A 20,495-nucleotide genomic window follows, 5' to 3' on the forward strand; every position below is an offset into this window, starting at 1 on the left:
ACACGCACATACCCCCAAACATCAAAGAAAGACCCTATTTTTTGGGACTATTGCTTTGTTTATTCATCTGGCTCCATCCAAATGTTTTGGATTACCTCAAAAGTGTAGTGGAGGTCAGGAGGGTAGCTGAGGTTCAGGGCATGCCTAAGTCCAAACAGCATAGCAACAGCCAATGATACTACATTATTCAAATTGTCCAAAATCTTGACTATCCTCAAGAACGATGCCAATGTCCTCTACTTCGTTAGTTGAAGCTTGTTTAACAACGTAGATTCCAACTGCTATGTTTTCAATGGCCCCATCCAGTTTGCTCATAGCCAGACTCTGTGTAAAACAAAGGGTAAGTAAACCAAAGTTAGACAAAACAAAACTATACACTACGCTCCATCAAGAAAAAGATAAATATAAAATAGTGACACCATACAGTACAGGCTAAAGTTTGGACACACCTTTGCATTCAATTCCTTTTTATTTATTTTCATGACTATTTACATTGTAGATTGTCACTGAAGGCATCAAAACTATGAATGAACACGTGGAGTTATGTACTTAACAAAAAAAAGGTGAAATAACTGAAAACAAGTTTTATATTCTCAGCTACAATCGGGCGGAAGGTGGCTCCAGAACCCCCCGCGACCCTGAAAGGGATAAGCGGTAGGAAATGGATGGATGTTTTATATTCTAGTTTCTTCAAAATAGCCACCCTTTGCTCTGATTACTGCTTTGCACACTCTTGGCATTCTCTCGATGAGCTTCAAGAGGTAGTCACCTGAAATGGTTTTCACTTCACAGGTGTGCTTGAAACTCATCGAGAGAATGCTAAGAGTATGCAAAGCAGAAATCAGAGCAAATGGTGTATTTTCTGTATTACTGTATTTTCCGGACTATAAGTCCATCCATCCATCCATCTTCTTCCGCTTATCCGAGGTCGGGTCGCGGGGGCAGCAGCCTAAGCAGGGAAGCCCAGACTTCCCTCTCCCCAGCCACTTCGTCCAGCTCTTCCCGGGGGATCCCGAGGCGTTCCCAGGCCAGCCGGGAGACATAGTCTTCCCAACGTGTCCTGGGTCTTCCCCGTGGCCTCCTACCGGTCGGACGTGCCCTAAACACCTCCCGAGGGAGGCGATCGGGTGGCATCCTGACCAGATGCCCGAACCACCTCATCTGGCTCCTCTCAATGTGGAGGAGCAGCGGCTTTACTTTGAGCTCCCCCCGGATGACAGTGCTTCTCACCCTATCTCTAAGGGAGAGCACTGCCACCCGGCGGAGGAAACTCATTTCGGCCGCTTGTACCCGAGATCTTGTCCTTTCGGTCATAACCCAAAGCTCATGACCATAGGTGAGGATGGGAACGTAGCTCGACCGGTAAATTGAGAGCTTTGCCTTCCGGCTCAGCTCCTTCTTCACCACAACGGATCGATACAGCGTCCGCATTACTGAAGATGCTGCACCGATCCGCCTGTCGATCTCACGATCCACTCTTCCCTCACTCGTGAACAAGACTCCGAGGTACTTGAACTCCTCCACTTGGGGCAGGGTCTCCTCCCCAACCCGGAGATGGCACTCCACCCTTTTCCGGGCGAGAACCATGGACTCGGACTTGGAGGTGCTGATTCTCATCCCAGTCGCTTCACACTCGGCTGCGAACCGATCCAGCGAGAGCTGAAGATCCTGGCCAGATGAAGCCATCAGGACCACATCATCTGCAAAAAGCAGAGACCTAATCCTGCAGCCACCAAACCGGATCTTCCAACGCCTTGACTGCGCCTAGAAATTCTGTCCATAAAAGTTATGAACAGAATCGGTGACAAAGGGCAGCCTTGGCGGAGTCCAACCCTCACTGGAAACGTGTCCGACTTACTGCCGGCAATGCGGACCAAGCTCTGACACTGATCATACAGGGAGCGGACCGCCAAAATCAGACAGTCCGATACCCCATACTCTCTGAGCACTCCCCACAGGACTTCCCGAGGGACACGGTCGAATGCCTTCTCCAAGTCCACAAAGCACATGTAAACTGGTTGGGCAAACTTTCAAGATGACGGGGAGAAGACGCTGCCGAAGGTGAGCCACGTAAATAAGACCGTTCACAAAACAGCCCATCCTGAAGCGACTGTCAGAAAGCAGCTTGAAGATGAACTGTAAAACATAATCTATGCAACATTTTGACCAAAGAACCACCATTACATGTTATGTAGACCACAAGGAAGTGTTTTCAATTAAAAAAAAAAAAAAAAAAAGGATTTCTTTAATGCGCCCTGTAATCTATAATCTGTGCCTTTTGTATGAAAATAGACCTGACTAGACCCGCTCATCAGCAGTGCGCCTTATAATCTGGTGCGCCCTATAGTCCAGAAAATACGTTAAAAGGAATTATTTTTAAAAAAAGATGCCGTCCAGTAGATGATAAAAACTTGGGGAAGGGAGAAAAAATAACAAAAAATTATGTTAAACAAATATTTAAGCTATAGATAAGATAAATAGTAAAATAGGTCCAGTTGATGATTAAAAACAAGTATACAGGACAAAAATGTAAATTGCATTTTAAAAGATGCTGTGTTTTTTTTTACATTTTTAAAACTGAAGAAGCCATGTATCCCTTACATTAGTTAATTCTGCAGTGATTCGTTTAAGTTTTGCCCTTTGCTGTCCCCTCCTTCGGAAGAGCTACGTCATCGCAGCTGAGTGGAAATTCACCTGAGACAGGAACTTGGACAGAAGCGGCGATCCTTTTGAATTCAGAATTGATCTAAAAAATAACAGGGGATTCAGGTAAAATTTTACCATTCGTCACACAAAGCAGAGCAGAACAGTCACAGAGGACGATGAAGCACAGGTAAATGATGTGCTTTTAGGTATAGGACCTATTTGCACACAACATTCCTTTGATCAATAGCAAATCCTAGATAACAAAAAACAACAACATTCAAACAGGCTTACCTCGCTGACTTTAAACAAAGCAGTCCATCAGGGACTCACAGACAACCTCATGTCTTTGATATGCTAAAGTGTCTTCCATTTTGAACTTCACAGCCTCTCGGTTATTCCTATTGTTTACATCCAGGAGTAAAGCTTTTCGCATGGATTCCAGGCTCTTCTCATTTTCAGCTGATGGGAATGTTGGGCAAAAATTTACTTAGTTTACTATACCACATGTTAAAATACTGCAGTAAATGTAATAATAGATTTTTTTTTTAAATCTTATACATACATGGGGACGGCGTGGCGAAGTTGGTACAGTGGCTGTGCCAGCAATCAGAGGGTTGCTGGTTACTGGGGTTCAATCCCCACCTTCTACCATCCTAGTCACGTCTGTTGTGTCCTTGGGCAAGACACTTCACCCCTTGCTCCTGATGGCTGCTGGTTAGCGCCTTGCATGGCAGCTCCCGCCATCAGTGTGTGAATGTGTGTGTGAATGGGTGAATGTGGAAATACTGTCAAAGCGCTTTGAGTACCTTGAAGGTAGAAAAGCGCTATACAAGTATAACCCATGTATTTATTATTTATAATTGCGAACTACAAATAAAACCATCCCTAAGGACACAAACTACACTGCTCAAAAAAATTAAAGGAACAGTTTTTTATCAGGGTATGGCATGAATTCAATTGCACTTTTCTGATAAGGTTTTGGTCAGGTACGTGGCAGAGGGGGTTGTTAATCAGTTTCAGCTGCATTGGTGTTGATGGAATTAACAACAGGTGCACTAGAGGGGCAACAACGAGATGGCCCCCAAAACAGGACTGGTTTTGCAGGTGTAGGCCATTTCAAGTTCCTCCCTCTTGATCTTTTTTAACTGTTTTTCCACAAGTGTTGGCTTTAGCTAGAGTCATTATCACGACTGGGAGCATGAGGCGATTTCTTAACCCTCCTGAAGTTGCGCAGATTGTCCTACTCCTCCAGGATGGCACATCCATGCGTGCTGTTGCAAGAAAATTTGATGTGTCTCTCAGTACAATCTCCAGAGCATGGAGGAGATTCCAGGAGACAGGCAATTACTCTAGGAGAGCTGGACAGGGTCGTAGACGGTCCTCATCCCATCAGCAGGACCGATATCTGCTGCTTTGTGCAAGGAGGAACAGGTTGAGCACTGCCCGAGCCCTACAGAATGACCTCCAGCAGGCTACTGGTGTGAATGTCTGCCCAAACAATCAGAAGCAGACTTCACGAGGGTGGCCTCAGGGCACGACGTCCTGTAGTGTGCCCTGTGCTCACTGCTCAGAACCGTGGAGCTCGATTGGCATTTGCCATAGAACACCAGAATTGGCAAGTCCGCCACTGGCGCCCTGTGCTTTTCACAGATCAGAGCAGGTTTACCCTGAGCACCTGTGATAGACGTGAAAGGGTCTGGAGAAGCCAAGGAGAGCGCTATGCTGCCTGCAACATCATTCAGCATGACCCGTTCGGGGGGGGGGGTCAGTGATGGTCTGGGGAGGCATTTCTATGGAGAGACGAACAGACCTCTACAGGCTAGAGAACGGCAGTCTGACTGCCATTAGGTATCGGGATGAAATCCTTGCACCCATGGTCAGACCCTATGCTGGTGCAGTAGGTCCTGGGTTCCTCCTGGTCCACGACAATGCCCGGCCTCATGTGGCAAGAGTATGCAGACAGTATCTGGAGGATGAAGGAATTGACACAATTGAATGGCCCTCACGATCACCTGATCTAAACCCGATAGTACACCTCTGAGACATAATGTTTCGGTCCATCAGGCGCCGCCAGGTTGCTCCTCAGACTTTACAGGAGCTCACTGATGCCCTTAGACAGATCTGGGAGGACATCCCACAAGACACCATCCGTCGTCTCATTAGGAGCATGCTGCAACGTTGTCAAGCATGCATACAAGCACATGGGGGCCACACAATATATTGAAAATAATTTTGAGTTGCAGAAATTGAATTTAGGCAAAATGGACGAGCCTGCCACATCATTTTTTCACTTAGATTTTTGGGGTGTCTATATACTGAAAACTTTTATTTCCATCAAAAGATGTCATTCTTTTGTTCCTGAGACATTAAACTGTCCATATCAGTAAAGATATCCGACATTTTTTTTTTCACCATTGAAATCTGATGTGTTTTCAAAGTGTTCCTTTAATTGTTTTGAGCAGTGTATATCGATAGATATAGACAGATATCTATACATATCTCGATCTATCTAGCTTTCTATATACTGTATGTATATATATATATATATATATATATATATATATATATATATAAATAATCAAATAAAACACTATTGTGATTAAACATGAAAGCATGACAAAATTACTGGTTGCTACTCTGTTGGGTGAAGTTAAAATACAAGACAAATAATAAATAAAATGTTAAAAATAAATACCAGTATGAACAGCAGTGCCAACAGTGAAAAACATTGTAAGCTATGATGACAGACACACAGACATATACACAAGCACGCAAACACCAAATTTAGCAGACATTAAATGTAATGATTTCCTTTCTTCTCTGCAACCCGTGACAGTGCGCAGTCTGAATGATATTAAAGCTAGCCAAACAGCCAGCTGGCGTCTGCTAGCTATGCTTCCCTATCACGGTGGTTGTAGCAGCCCGGGAGTCACAGACTCACAGAGACACACAATTACTACAATACGGCTTACTCAGTGACGTGCAGTCACTAGAGGCAGGTGAGGCGGGGCCTCACCTGCCATCATGGAAAGAAAAAAAATGTAAAAAGAAAAAAAAAAGTATTAAATTGTTAAATGTATCCAGTGATTATACAATAAAGTTGTTTTCCACTTAACTTCACCAGTTTTAGATTATTTCTATTCAAAATCGCTAAATTTTAATTTTCACATTTGCCGTTCTAATACTGAGAAGAGACGGTGCGGTGATCAGCAGCTCACTCATTTGTGCCTCACCATGGATTGCAGACTCGGCTAACTGCTGGCCTGCTGTGCAGTGAGACCGTATTGCTATATGAACTATATTATACATTTCCATAGTTTAGTTAGCTGAGGTATATAATGTACAGTGTATTTTGTCAACAACTGTATGTGTGTAACGTATTTCTTGTGCTGAGCGATCATAAAACGGCTGCAAAAGACGCACTGGCTGAGGCTCGCAGTAGTCCCGCCTCCTGCACCCCCGCCGTAGAATGCACCCCCTGACGGGAGTGTTATATCAACTAAAGCCCACACTTAAACTTTCCACGTGCAAGATTGAATCTATTTAAAAAAGTTATTTCATAAGAAGCCAAAAAGTGCAAAAACAATAATGTTGTGTTGGAGGAGTTGTGAATGACTGCAGGGCCACAACATTAGGTACACCTGCAGACTGCAGGTGTACCTAATTCACAACTCCTCCAACACGAACATTATTGTTTTTGCAATTTTTGGCTTCTTATTAAATAACTTTTGTAACCTATTTTTATGGGCTTTCCTCTTTGTGATGTTAAGTTCCTATTATGCTCTGTTATACAGTAAATGCTTTGAGCTCTTATTTTGAAGGCGCTAAGAGCGGAAGTGATGACACGTTGGAGTGGAGCGGAGGTATTTGAAAGAAGGTAAATCTGTGCGTGACTGCTCGCTGTTTCGAAAAAGCTAAGTATCGTTCTATTTGTGTGCTTTTAAATTGTTCTGCAGCTTTCTTTATTACTTTCTCAACATATTTAGTAGTACTATTTAACTTGCAAATCACCCGATCTCTGTCTCTCCACCCCTCCCGCAGCTAGCTAGCAGCTAGCTGCTAAGCTAACGAAGCTAGCGCGGAGAAAGGCGTCGCCGGGCGCCGGTCAGAAGGAGTCTACTCCTGCACACCGTGACCAGGACTTCTCGGAAGACAGCAGGAACTTCACTCGGTGACAGAAAACACCGTGAGTATGGCTTCCTGCGCGTCTTGCACCTTACTCACGGAGAGGCTGGCTCTGCTAGAGGGCCGTGTCCGCCAGTTAGAGCAGAGTAATCTCGTAACTTTAGATGTTGCGGACACATCTGCTAGCGTTAGCTGTAGCGAGCTAACTAGCCCAGCCTGTAGCAGTCCTAAGCGGCCTACAAGCTACGGTGTACCGGTTGAGACGCATAATAGATTTAGCTCTTTAGCTAGTCCTACACCCCAGTCTACCGGGCACCACACCTTAGTCATAGGGGACTCCATCACCCGAAACATAAAGCTTAGCAAACCAGCCACAATTAAGTGCATCCCGGGGGCCCGAGCACCTGACATTGAGGCTAATCTTAGGGAGCTAACTCGCAACAGGCCTAGTAAACACGTACGACAGGCTAATCGCACCACTAGTTATGCGAATATAGTTGTACACGTTGGCTCCAATGACACTAGAATGAGACAGTCAGAGATTACAAAGAGAAACATAGCCAGGACTTGTGATCTCGCTAGAAAGATGTCCAGGCATCGAGTAATTGTCTCTGGCCCCCTGCCTGCGAGAGGCAATGATGAGAGATATAGCAGATTAGTCTCGCTTAACAAGTGGCTGGCTAGCTTCTGTAGACAACAGGGACTAACGTTTATTGATAATTGGCCCTCTTTCTGGGGCAAACCAGGCTTGCTGATGAGGGACGGCCTTCACTCTAACCAGGAAGGCGCCATCATCCTGTCTAAGAATATAGACTACTGTTTAAGTCACATTTGACTAACTACACTAGAGCAAGCCCGGTCACAGGCAATTACAGAGCCTGCTAGTCCGGGTGAGGAGTCAGTTAAGCTAGAACTAGCCAGCACCAGGCTGGATAATTCCTGTACGCATAGCAATTTTCTTAGAATAACACACAACTCACATAATGTGTTTTCTGTTGTGAATGTGTCCGGGGTAGATATGCATTCTACTGAGGTGGCAAATCATGATGCGTTCAGTCGATCGCAGCATCAAGCAAACAATCTGAAAATTCCCGTCGTATCAATTCCTAGATATGGTCGAAACTATTTAAAGTGCACTACGTATAATAAACGCAACATTATTAATATTTCTACTACGGATAATTTAAACAAAAACTCGTCAAAACAGCCCAATACTTATAATATGGGCTTTTTAAACATAAGATCATTGTCTCCCAAAACGTTATTAGTTAATGAGGTCATTAGAGACAACAATCTTAACGTCATTGGTCTTAGCGAAACCTGGCTCAAACCAGACGAATTTTTTGCGCTAAATGAGGCATCTCCTCCTAACTATACGAATGCGCATATTGCCCGTCCCCTTAAAAGGGGTGGGGGGGTCGCACTAATATACAATGAAAACTTTAACCTTACTCCTAACCTAAATAATAAATACAAATCATTTGAGGTGCTTACTATGAGGTCTGTCGCACCGCTGCCTCTCGATATGGCTGTTATCTACCGCCCCCCAGGGCCCTACTCGGACTTTATTAATGAATTCTCAGAGTTCGTTGCTGATCTAGTGACGCACGCAGACAATATAATCATAATGGGGGACTTTAATATCCATATGAATACCCCATCGGACCCTCAGTGCGTGGCGCTCCAGACTATAATTGATAGCTGTGGTCTTACACAAATAATAAATGAACCTACGCATCGCAACGGCAATACGATAGATCTAGTGCTGGTCAGGGGTGTCACCACCTCCAAAGTTATGGTACTCCCGTATACTAAAGTAATGTCCGATCATTACCTTATAAAATTCGAAGTTCTGACTCATTGTCAACAAACTAATAATAATAATAACTGCTATAGCAGCCGCAACATTAATGCCGCCACAACGATGACTCTTGCTGACCTACTGCCTTCGGTAATGGCACCATTCCCAAATTATGTCGGCTCTATTGATAACCTCACTAACAACTTTGACAATGCCCTGCGCAAAACCATTGATAGTATAGCACCGCTAAAACAAAAAAGGGCCCCTAAAAGGCGCACCCCATGGTTTACAGAGGAAACCAGAGCTCATAAATTATCATGTAGAAAGTTGGAACGCAAATGGCGCGCGACCAAGCTTGAGGTTTTCCATCAAGCATGGAGTGATAGTTTAATATCGTATAAACGCATGCTTACCTTAGCTAAAGCTAAATATTACTCAAATCTCATCCGCCTCAACAAAAACGACCCTAAATTTTTGTTTAGTACAGTAGCATCGCTAACCCAACAAGGGACTCCTCCCAATAGCTCCACCCACTCGGCAGATGACTTTATGAATTTCTTTAATAAGAAAATTGAACTCATTAGAAAGGAGATTAAAGACAACGCATCCCAGCTACAACTGGGTTCTATGAACACAGATACAACTGTATCTACGACGGATACTGCAATACAAAATAGTCTCTCTCTTTTTGATGAAATAACATTAGAGGAACTATTACAGCGTGTAAGTGGGATAAAACAAACAACATGTTTACTTGACCCACTTCCTGGGAAACTTATCAAGGAGCTTTTTGTATTATTAGGTCCATCAGTGCTAAATATCATAAACTTATCACTTTCCTCTGGCACTGTTCCCCTAGCATTCAAGAAAGCGGTTATTCATCCTCTGCTCAAAAGACCTAACCTTGATCCTGACCTCATGGTAAACTACCGACCGGTGTCCCACCTTCCCTTTATTTCGAAAATCCTCGAAAAAATTGTCGCACAGCAGCTAAATGAACACTTAGTGTCTAACAATCTCTGTGAACCTTTTCAATCCGGTTTCAGGGCAAATCACTCTACGGAGACAGCCCTCGCAAAAATGACTAATGATCTACTGCTAACGATGGATTCTGATGCGTCATCTATGTCGCTGCTTCTTGATCTTAGCGCTGCTTTCGATACCGTCGATCATAATATTTTATTAGAGCGTATCAAAACACGTATTGGTATGTCAGACTTAGCTTTGTCGTGGTTTAACTCTTATCTTACTGACAGGATGCAATGCGTCTCCCATAATAATGTGACCTCGGACTATGTTAAGGTAACGTGCGGAGTTCCTCAGGGTTCGGTTCTTGGCCCTGCACTCTTTAGTATTTACATGCTGCCGCTAGGCGACATCATACGCAAATACGGTGTTAGCTTTCATTGCTATGCTGATGACACCCAACTCTACATGCCCCTAAAGCTGACCAACACGCCGGATTGTAGTCAGCTGGAGGCGTGTCTTAATGAAATTAAACAATGGATGTCCGCTAACTTCTTGCAACTCAACGCCAAGAAAACGGAAATGCTGATTATCGGTCCTGCTAAACACCGACATTTATTTAATAATACCACCTTAACATTTGACAACCAAACAATTACACAAGGCGAATCAGTAAAGAATCTGGGTATTCTCTTCGACCCAACTCTCTCGTTTGAATCACACATTAAGAGTGTTACTAAAACGGCCTTCTTTCATCTCCGTAATATCGCTAAAATTCGTTCTATTTTATCCACTAGCGACGCTGAGATCATTATTCATGCGTTCGTTACGTCTCGTCTCGACTACTGTAACGTATTATTTTCGGGTCTCCCTATGTCTAGCATTAAAAAATTACAGTTGGTACAAAATGCGGCTGCTAGACTTTTGACAAGAACAAGAAAGTTTGATCATATTACGCCTATACTGGCTCACCTGCACTGGCTTCCTGTGCACTTAAGAAGTGACTTTAAGGTTGTACTACTTATGTATAAAATACTACACGGTCTAGCTCCGTCCTATCTTGTCGATTGCATTGTACCATATGTCCCGGCAAGAAATCTGCGTTCAAAGAACTCCGGCTTATTAGTGATTCCCAGAGCCCAAAAAAAGTCTGCGGGCTATAGAGCGTTTTCTATTCGGGCTCCAGTACTATGGAATGCCCTCCCGGTAACAATTAGAGATGCTACCTCAGTAGAAGCATTTAAGTCCCATCTTAAAACTCATTTGTATACTCTAGCCTTTAAATAGCCCCCCTGTTAGACCAGTTGATCTGCCGTTTCTTTTCTTTTCTCCTCTGCTCCCCTTTTCCTTGAGGGGGGGGGGGGCACAGGTCCGGTGGCCATGGATGAAGTGCTGGCTGTCCAGAGTCGGGACCCGGGGTGGACCGCTCGCCTGTGCATCGGCTGGGAACATCTCTACGCTGCTGACCCGTCTCCGCTCGGGATGGTGTCCTGCTGGCCCCACTATGGACTGGACTCTTACTATTATGTTGGATCCACTATGGACTGGACTCTCACAATATTATGTCAGACCCACTCGACATCCATTGCTTTCGGTCTCCCCTAGAGGGGGGGGGTTACCCACATATGCGGTCCTCTCCAAGGTTTCTCATAGTCATTCACATCGACGTCCCACTGGGGTGAGTTTTTCCTTGCCCGTATGTGGGCTTTGTACCGAGGATGTCGTTGTGGCTTGTGCAGCCCTTTGAGACACTTGTGATTTAGGGCTATATAAATAAAGATTGATTGATTGATTGATTGAAATAAAGTGGTCCTCGTGTAAACTGGAGCCTCCGTGTTTGTTATTTTGTAGTTTCATACAGTATAGGCGACATTTAGAAACCCTCGGTTACACTTTTTTAAATAGATTCAATCTTGCACGTGGAAAGTTGAAGTGAGGGCTTTAGTTGATATAACACTCCCGTCAGGGGGTGCATTAATCCAGCACAACAGCGGCGCATGGACTTCCTTTATAAGTAAAGGTAAGACCATAATAACGTTTTTTTATTAAATGTGCTTTTTTGTGTGCTACAGTTTGTATGTGTAAAGTTAAAGTTAAGTTAAAGTACCAATGATTGTCACACACACTAAGTGTGGTGAAATGTGTCCTCTGCATTTGACCCATCCCCTTGTTCACCCCCTGGGAGGTGAGGGGAGCAGTGGGCAGCAGCGGCGCCGCGCCCGAGAATCATTTTTGGTGATTTAACCCCCAATTCCAACACTTGCCAAGCAGGGAAGAATGCTGGTATGAGCCTTTAAACATAACCCGTTAACTTCTGCCAATCAAATGGTGAATAAGATACTCTTTAGGGTTCATATGTTTGCCGGGACGGCGTGGCGCAGTGGAAGAGTGGCCGTGCGCGACCCGAGGGTCCCTGGTTCAATCCCCACCTAGTACCAACCTCGTCATGTCCGTTGTGTCCTGAGCAAGACACTTCACCCTTGCTCCTAATGGGTGCTGGTTAGCGCCTTGCATGGCAGCTCCCTCCATCAGTGTGTGAATGTGTGTGTGAATGGGTAAATGTGGAAGTAGTGTCAAAGCGCTTTGAGTACCTTGAAGGTAGAAAAGCGCTAAACAAGTACAACCCATTTATCATTTATCATTTATAAATCTGACTGTGATGAAGTCAGCGCCTCACCAGCCATGAGCCTCACCGCACGTCACTGGGCTTACTTTCGACTATATACACGGGGCTCGTATTTAACTACAGCAACCGTGGCACGTGCTGCGACCGCCCTTGATATTTGTCGTAATGCCCTAAAAAAGTAACCAGCATTCACGGCAAGAACATGCTGTGGCCGTCCTTGACTTTTTACTTGGTAATGGACTAGGGATGTAACGATAAACGATATAATGATAAACTTTGGGAAATTCCGGACGGTAAGTAATACCATTTAATTCTTTAATTATCGAACATTCGTCATTTAATAATGAATTCTAAGCGACATTGCCCACTTCCTGAAAACGCACCAGCAGCCGCGCCTCCCAAGATGGCGCATGCTCTCCAGCCCTGTTTGCAATGGCGGAAAACAACACACGGACCTTGCTCTTGAGATGTTGCCCTCCTAGTAAACGGACAATAGCTGAAGTCTGGATGTATTTTGGATTGGTAAAGCATGCTGATGGTAAAATAATTGAGGACAGTCAGCCAGAAAGTGCAGGAAAAAAGTCCTCGTGAAGGGAGGCAACACTTCAACATGTTGAGCCAACTCCGGAACCAGCAGTCTCCACGTCGAGTGCAAGGTACTTCAACTTGTAGCTGAATGCATGATGGAAAGTGTTTGAAAATGAACTTGTCATCGTTGGTCTGTCAAATGTTCTTATAGTTACACTTATGTTAAAGTTAAAGTACCAATGATTGTCACACACACACACTAGGTGTGGCAAAATTATTCTCTGCATTTGACCCATCACCCTTAATCACCCCCTGGGAGGTGAGGGGAGCAGTGATCAGCAGCGGTGGCCGTGCCCAGGAATAATTTGTGGTGATTTAACCCCCAATTCCAACCCTTGATGCTGAGTGCCAAGCAGGGAAGTAACGGGTTCCATTTGTATAGTCTTTGGTATGACTCGGCCAGGGTTTGAACTCACAACCTACCGATCTCAGGGCGGACACTCTAATCTTGTTACATAAAGGTACTTGTTATTGGGCGCTATCAGTGAGCGTGAGCAGTGTGTGCACACGACACAAAATGCACTTCTGTTTATGCGTTTTGTGCTGTTAGTGACCGCTGCTACTTTACATTACATCTAAAACTTAGTGTTAAAAACAAATCCTCGCAGAAACACTACAACATGTTTTGTTTTTACAACTGTAGCATTAGGGTGTGTGGGTCACTGTGTGTGTGTCAGTCAGATGATTATAATATTAATAATTAGCATCTAATAAAAATAATAATACAAAAAAAGCTCTATGGAGATGATGATTTCATTTTCCAGCATGATCTGGCACCTGCCCACAGTGCCAAAACCACCAGTAACTGGTGGCATTACTGTCCTCGATTGGCCTGCCAACTCCCCTGACCTGAACCCCATAGAGAATGTGTGGGCATTGTGAAGAAGAAGCTGAAAGACACCAGACCCAATAATGCAAATGAGCTAAAGGCCGCTATTGAAGCATCCTGGGCATCCATAACACATCAGCAATGCCACAGGCTGATTGCCTCCATGCCACGCTGCATTGATGCAGTAATCCGTGCAAAGGGATTCCCAACCAAGTACTGAGTGCATTAATTGACATTTTCAAATGTTTGATTTTGTTTTGCTGTTATAAATCTTTTTTTTTTTACTTGGTCTGAGGAAATATTCTAATTTTTTGAGATAGGATTTTCGAGTTTTCTTAAGCTGTATGCCATAATCAGCAATATTAAAATAATAAAAGGCTTGCAATATTTCAGTTGATGTGTAATGAATCCAGAATGTATGACATTTTCATGTTTTTAGTTGCATTACAGAAAATAAAGGACTTTATCACAATATTCTAATTTTCTGAGACAGTCCTGTAGTTGAGGTGTTCTCTGAAATGTGTAAGACTAGATCTCTCATATCAACACTATTGTTGTATACTAGGACAAAAAGTGCAGTTACATCTTATGGCCATCATGTGCCATCTTTCACATTTATTTTTATTTATGTATGTTATTTAGTTTCTGCCATACTACTCTGTTAATAATGCGTATGTTGCTTTCATATGCACATTTAATGTCTACTTGAGGTACATGTAACAGTTATCTACAATAATGTTTCTTCTACAAAGTATATCATTTTGAATGTGTTATTAAAAATAAAATAAAAACTTAGTTAAAAGATTTCAGTAAAAGTACTTTTTGAACAAATTTAAAAATACCGCCATAATAATGATAACCGTGATAAGAAATGTTCATACTGTGACTGTCAGGCTTGTCCCTGACAGTTTGACTGTGTTTTAGTTTTTCCTCTGCGTTTGTCTTAGTTTTCTGTCAGCGCTTTTATTTTGTCTTCATTTCCTGGTTATCTCCCTGAGTGCTGCTTCCCCTCAGCTGTGGCTGATTGGCACCTGGCCACACCTGGTGTCAATCAGCCAGCTGCTATTTAAACCTGCCTTCCCCTCCAGTCAGTGCTGGATTAATGTAGTGTCTACCTGTCATTGTCATTGTCACCACTACCTGTCTTAGTACTTGTCGTTGTAGCTCTGTCTACTTTTGTTTCACTCTGCTCATGTCCTAGTTCCTTCGTGTCACAGTAAGTGTTTTTGTTTCTTGTCCACAGTTAGCCTCTGTGCTATTTTAGTTTATAGCCAAGTTTGTTCTCCGCCTTGTGCGCGCCTTTTGTTTGTTCCCTTTTGTTGTTTTTTTTGCTATAGTATTAAATCATGTTTTCTCGCTCAATGCCTGCCGTCATCTCTGCATCTTGGGGTTCGTCACCAACAAACTCTGACAGTGACAATTGTAACGTAATTTTTTCGACCAATAAATTGATAAAAACACCCCGACATTACTTTTCTTACATTTTCAACTGTTTAAGACATTGCATAATTAACGTTAATTGGTATACACAACATGGGCGCAGTCATTTTGGAAGTGTGTGTCAAAGGTAAACCGACAACGTGAACAGCAGAGTTGTTCCGAGATATGCTGTATGGTGAATGTTTATTTTGATTCGTGGCTGTCAACGACCACGTGTGTAACTTTTTTGTAAACGTTGAACATAAGAAGCTGATTAAGTGATAATGGAATGAAAATTGCATAGCGTTTTATATATTTGTTTATACACAACTTTACAGAAGTTTACTTCAAGTTAGGTCATGCACTATATGATACAGTCTATTTCAATTGATTGACATTTGATTATTTGTATATCATATACTTGTATGTGTGTGTGTGTGTGTGTGTGTGTATATATGCATGCATGCATGTTTGTTTTGGAGCCTCTGCCTCGAAAGAAAATAACGTTTGCCTTAGTGCCCTAAAATATGAGCCCTCCTTTAAGGCAACACTTGCCTTGACCTTAAAAAGTTAAAATTCCAGGCCTGATATATGTTAAATTAAATAGCAGGCGTTCGCTAACGTCTCCTAATCAATAAATGCAACTACACTTAGGCTACACAAGTTAGATACATTTCACGGACAAATGTCAGTCAAACATATGTATACACACAGTATATATTTGTACAACTTACTGTTCCAAAGATAGGTGGCTTCTTGCTGAAAAACACAGACCATTCAAGGTTGTTCCTGATGTTCTTCTTCGCGGAAAAGGGCAATCACGTGGGGTTCCTGTTTAAACTCTTCTTCTTCCTCGTTTTTGTACTCAAACTTCTGCCGCCTCTTCCTATTCCAAGGGGCGGAACTTACAGCGACACCAAAGCAAGATTACATTACATTTTTGGAACAACTTCACTCAACGTGAAAGTAACGAGTACATTCACCATTCATTATAAACATGTTAAGTCTACTTGTTTAATCAAGATATAAATGACTTGTGTTCACTTTTGTAAATTTAAAGAACCCCCTTTTCCATTTTTTTCAGTGTGTTAACTGCAGACTCTAAATTTTGCAGTGTTTCTTCTGCAATTGGCTGGCGACCGGTGCAGGGTGTACCCCTCTCTCACCCAAAGTCACCTGAGATAGACTTCAGCTCCACTGTGACCCTAACGAGGACTAGCAGTATACAAAACAAATGGATGGATGTTTAACATTGTGACTAGGGGTGCACAAAAAAATCGATTTACATTCGAATTGCGATACTTATCATAATTATTTCCATCCATCCATTTTCTACCGCTTATTCCCTTCGGGGTCGCGGGGGGCGCTGGAGCCTATCTCAGCTACAATTGGGCGGAAGGCGGGGTACACCCTGGACAAGTTACCACCTCATCGCAGGGCCAACACAGATAGACAGACAACATTCACACTCACATCCACACACTAGGGCCAATTTAGTGTTGCCAATCAACCTATTCCCAGGTGCATGTCTTTGGAAGTGGGAGGAAGCCGGAGTACCCGGAGGGAACCCACACAGTCACGGGGAGGACATGCAAACTCCACACAGAAAGATCCCGAGCCCGGGACTGAACTCAGGACCTTCGTATTGTGAGGCAGACGCACTAACCCCTCTGCCACCGTGCTGCCCCCATAATATTTATTTTATTTTATTAAAAAAATCCATCCATCCATTTATTTTCTCCCTTTCAATAATGTATATATAACAAGGTTTTTAGGTTATCTCCCAGCAGCTTTTCGAACCTCTAACCCAGGTGTGTCAAACTAATTTTAGCTCAGGGGCCGCATGGAGAAAAATCTGTGCACACGCGGTCCGGACTATTAAAATCATGGCATTAAAACTAAAAAATAAAGACAACTTCAGATTGTTTTCATTTTCTTACTTTTGCCAAAAAAACAACAAACACATTCTGAAAATATTACAATAAAAATATAGGAAAAAAAACGGCAGCAGTAAAGTTTACATCCATAAAGGAAAGAAGAACGGGGACGGTGTGGCGAAGTTGGTAGAGTGGTCGTGCCAGCAATCGGAGGGTTGCTGGTTACTGGGGTTCAATCCCCACCTTCTACCATCCTAGTCACGTCCGTTGTGTCCTTGGGCAAGACACTTCACCCCTTGCTCCTGATGGCTGCTGGTTAGCGCCTTGCATGGCAGCTCCCGCCATCAGTGTGTGAATGTGTGTGTGAATGGGTGAATGTGGAAATACTGTCAAAGCGCTTTGAGTACCTTGAAGGTAGAAAAGCGCTATACAAGTATAACCCATTTATCATTTATCAAGAAAGTGAATGAATGTTAATAACGGAATAAATTTACATACGCATAAAGATTTTTTTTTTAATGAATTAAGTAACGTTTATGACAACCTTTTTCCAAAACACAATATAGAATGTGAGATATAACAGGATAATGCATACATTTATCATTTGTTTTCCAAACGGTTACAAAAAAGTGGGACCCCAAAAATTTACTGTGGGACCTCGCTTTTATGACTTGATGGAGTCCCTGGGAACCCATTTTGAAAATTCCTAGCGCCAACACTGATGGAGTATTGGTGCGTGTTAAACAGCAGCAGGCGGCTGTGGCCTGCGGGCCGGTTCTAATACTAATCAAATATCATCCCGGGGGCCATAGATAATTCATTTAGGCATGTCCGGCCCGTGGACCTTGACTTTGACACCCCTGCTCTAACCGGTTTTGAAAATGTTTCATTATAATTATTTTACCAAATAATTAGGGTTGTCAAAGTTAACACAATAATAACATGTTAACTACATTTCAAAACCGGCACTCATTAAGGGCAATTAATGCACACGTGTCCTTTTCGACCCTCGGGCCGTGACGTAGCAGGGGGAACTTAGCTGCAGTTCACTTGCTACTGATGAGCCACAAGCAAGCAGAAATGGACAAAAGAAAGGCTACCTTATGGAAATGTGAGGTTCAAAGTTATGCCAAGATGTTCTCCCGACAGGATAGGACCCTTTTTCGCTGTGAGAAGAGGTGACATCACTGCAGCAAATGCCTGCTGGGTGGTGCTTCACTTCCGTCTTCAGATTAATGTTAAGGTGCGATGATAACATAACATTTAGATTTGTTACTGTGACTGATTTAGTAAGTAAGATGGCATAAAAGCTCAACAGAAATAAAAGACGGTCGGCAGGAAGTCGAAAGGAGACTTTATTATTGCAAACAGTCGAACTGACATCAAAACATGTCAACACTTTCTCAAAACAATCAATACAATTTTACGGTTTCAAAATAAAAGCGCTACGCTATACATCTGGTTTAAGTACATTAACAAAATAAACATTTCCGACATTACGATCATGCTTAGTCGGAGATGTTTTGTTGTAATGTTATTCTATGATAATTGCACCTAAAGAAATGCTAGTACATCAGTTGAGGAATATGGGCTGAAATATTGTGTCACATGTTCTGGTCAAGTCCTCAATTACAGAATGACTTGCAGCAATATGAAGGCCATTATCTGTTACAACATGTAATGTACAGAAAATCAGAAGCATTTATTTAGGTAGAAATATCACAGATTACAGCTGGGATAGACTCCAGCTGTAGTTGCACTTAGTAAATTTAGATCGTATGAATAAGCTTTAAGTGCCTGTCTTATCGAGCCATGAAGGGAACATTTAAACAGGAGTTTAAAGCCATTAAGGGAACATTTGAACAGGAAGGTATAACTACTGCATGAATGATGCACGCCTGCTGCTCTACTATGAGTAAGGGATTATTCATAAAACTTAAGGGAAGTGGTAGAGAAGACCTTGGGATAATACAAAGTGGATTATTGGCAATGCAATGTTCTGCAGACTTGACACCAGCTATAGATAGACAAAGCCCCTTTCCCCACAAATATAGAAATGTGTATGTCTGTACTTACTATTTGCAAATAAATACTGTATATGAGTGTGTATATTAGGGATGTCCCGATCCAGGTTTTTGCACTTCCGATCCGATACCGATATTGTTTTTGCATTTCCGATCCGATACCGATACTGACCGATACCGACCGATACTGGCCTATCCGAGCATGTATTAAAGTTTAAAGTTATTTAGCCTACTTAGTTGTCAGAATCATGTTGAAAAGGGTTTTAGTACTCTTGATAACAACTAGCCAGCTGAATTAGGGGAGTTTGAATAATACACAATGGTTGGTAACAAGAAACTGACCTGTTTATTCAAGGATAAACACAAAATAGACAAAATTATACATGACAAACAGAAATGGCATCATTGAACTAGGGCTGGGCGATATGGCCTTTTTTTAATATTGCGATATTTTAAGGCCATATTGCGATACACAATATATATCTCGATATTTTGCCTTAGCCTTGAATGAACACTTGATGCATATAATCACAGCAGTATGATGATTCTATGTGTTTTGATTGATTGAGACTTTTATTAGTAGGTTGCACAGTGAAGTACATATTCCGTACAATTGACCACTAAATGGTAACACCCCAATAAGTTTTTCAACTTGTTTAAGTCGGGGTCCACTTAAATTGATTCATGATACAGATATATACTATCAGATATATACTATCATCATAATACAGTCATCACACAAGATAATCACATTGAATTAATTACATTATTTATAATCCAGGGTGTGGAGGGGGGCGCCTGATGTTAGTGTCAAAAAGACAGCCAAAAGAGTTTGATATGAGAATAAATCTAAAGGGAAAATATAGGGTAGAAATGCACCAATTTGCAGGAAATGTAGTCTTAATTTTCAAAATGTTCTTTCAAGGCTTGCATGTCTACATTAAAACATTGTTCTTCATACTGCATTAATATATGCTACTTTTAAACTTTCATGCAGAGAAGGAAATCACAACTAAAAGAAATCACTAATTTTGTCATACGTTGTTGACGTGGAAAGTTTTGCTTCTGCATTTTGATGGTGTGGATGTGTGGCACCGAATGGGGATAAGCGTCTCGACAGACGTCATAATATTTGAACAATGATAACGAAAACTGTTGTCTCTGTCGTGTCCGTGTGTCGAAAATTGTTATGCGCTTATTTTTTTATTTGATTTTGTGCGTGGCATAGATTTGCCGTGCGCAGAGGACGCTTGAGCAGGCGCGCACCTTAGCGGCTGCGCTAGCATCACAGCTAACGTTAGCCATGCCGCTACCTCGCTCTCTGCTGGGAGAGGACGTATATGTATGTGACGTATGACGTGACAGTATGTGACGTATGACGTGCCAGTATGTGACGTGTGTAAGAAGGTGCGCTCGCTGTCTGTGAGAGGGAGACACAGGAAAGAGTGAGAAGAGCCTGTCGTGTAATGCCAGCAGCTAAAAGCAACTGCGTGAGAATTGTGGATGTGTTGAAGGTGTGCTGGAAAATGCGGAACGGAAATTACGGAGCAGCAGAAAAGTGGAATGTATTATTTAAATAGGTGCGTTGGAAAAC

General features: G+C 42.6%; 1 protein-coding gene and 1 long non-coding RNA gene across 2 annotated transcripts in view; both read right to left on the bottom strand.

Annotated features, from left to right (window-relative positions):
- Positions 1-20,495, bottom strand: part of rnf11b (ring finger protein 11b) — a 72,353-nt gene that overhangs the window by 48,252 nt on the left and 3,606 nt on the right. The gene's annotated exons all lie outside the window — the stretch shown is intronic.
- On the bottom strand, positions 281-5,024 carry LOC133617656 (uncharacterized). The gene is made up of 3 exons (XR_012050945.1): positions 2,938-5,024; positions 2,695-2,746; positions 281-324 (listed from the first exon to the last, which is right to left on the bottom strand). It is a non-coding gene; the product is annotated as an uncharacterized lncRNA (long non-coding RNA).

The sequence above is a fragment of the Nerophis lumbriciformis genome, linkage group LG18, assembly GCF_033978685.3.
Source record: "Nerophis lumbriciformis linkage group LG18, RoL_Nlum_v2.1, whole genome shotgun sequence".
NCBI classification, from domain to species: Eukaryota; Metazoa; Chordata; class Actinopteri; order Syngnathiformes; family Syngnathidae; genus Nerophis; species Nerophis lumbriciformis.